This window comes from Cherax quadricarinatus, chromosome 22 (assembly GCF_038502225.1).
Source record: "Cherax quadricarinatus isolate ZL_2023a chromosome 22, ASM3850222v1, whole genome shotgun sequence".
In the NCBI taxonomy this organism is placed as follows: Eukaryota; Metazoa; Arthropoda; class Malacostraca; order Decapoda; family Parastacidae; genus Cherax; species Cherax quadricarinatus.
Window position 1 is genome coordinate 3,294,309 of NC_091313.1, and position 1,076 is coordinate 3,295,384.

A 1,076-nucleotide genomic window follows, 5' to 3' on the forward strand; every position below is an offset into this window, starting at 1 on the left:
GTTACTCATAGTGTTTGTGAATTCTATTACATATGGGTCCTGGTCTTGCAGAAGATTTATATCGAAGTCTCCTGAGTAGTAAGTGATCTTCATTCATATGTGCATCAGTTAGCATACTTCCTAGGTTTTCACTAAAACAACTAATATTTGACTGTAGTACTCTGTAGATGTTTATCACCGAGAGGTTTTTGTAGGTATTTGGATTTGAATTTAGCTATTATATATTCCCCAAATGTGTCAACCACCCAAATTTTTCTTTTCTAAATGGAAGGAGAACAGTGTAACAGCCTCCTAATCTGGTCCAGTGACCAATGTGGCCATCTTTCCCTGCCCTCATCCCAGCCTCTGGCAACATCTCACCTCCCAACACCATTCCTCCACCCTCACTCGGCTCACACAATGAAGTTCATGGTTTGATCCCCGGTATGGGTGGAAACATCTGGGCATGTTTCCTTAAGACACCTCCTGTCCTTGTTCACCTAGCAGTAAATAGGTACCTGGGTGTTAACCCTTATAACTGTCCAAACATGCGTAGTGCTCCAAAAGTAGATCTACGGTTTTTTACATATTTTCAAATATAACAAAAAAAAAAAGTAGATCTAAGTTTTTTTTTTTACACGTTTTCAAATGTATAAAAAAAAATCTTTTTTTACATACTTTCAAATGTTGAAAAAACGTAGATCTACGTTTGGACAGTTTAAGGGTTAACCAACTGGTGTGGGTCGCATCCTGGGTATCAAACTAACCTAACTTGCCCAAAATGCTCTGCATAACAAGAGACTTTCTATATAGTAGTATGTCACTGATGTCAGCTAGGTCTGTATACCTTGTACATGTACTTGTAGAAATAAAGATTATTATATTAATGCCCCTGCCTTTGGGAACACCTCACCTCCCAATCCCATACCCCCACACTCACACCCACAACTGACAACACCTCACCTTCCCTACATTACCAGAATGTTTACCTACCCGAAGCCTAAGGCAAAGTGTAGGAAAAAAAATTGTATACTGAAGACCAACTTAGTTTGATAACCTAGCATTTGAATTTTAACATCGGAAAGGAAGAAATGTTT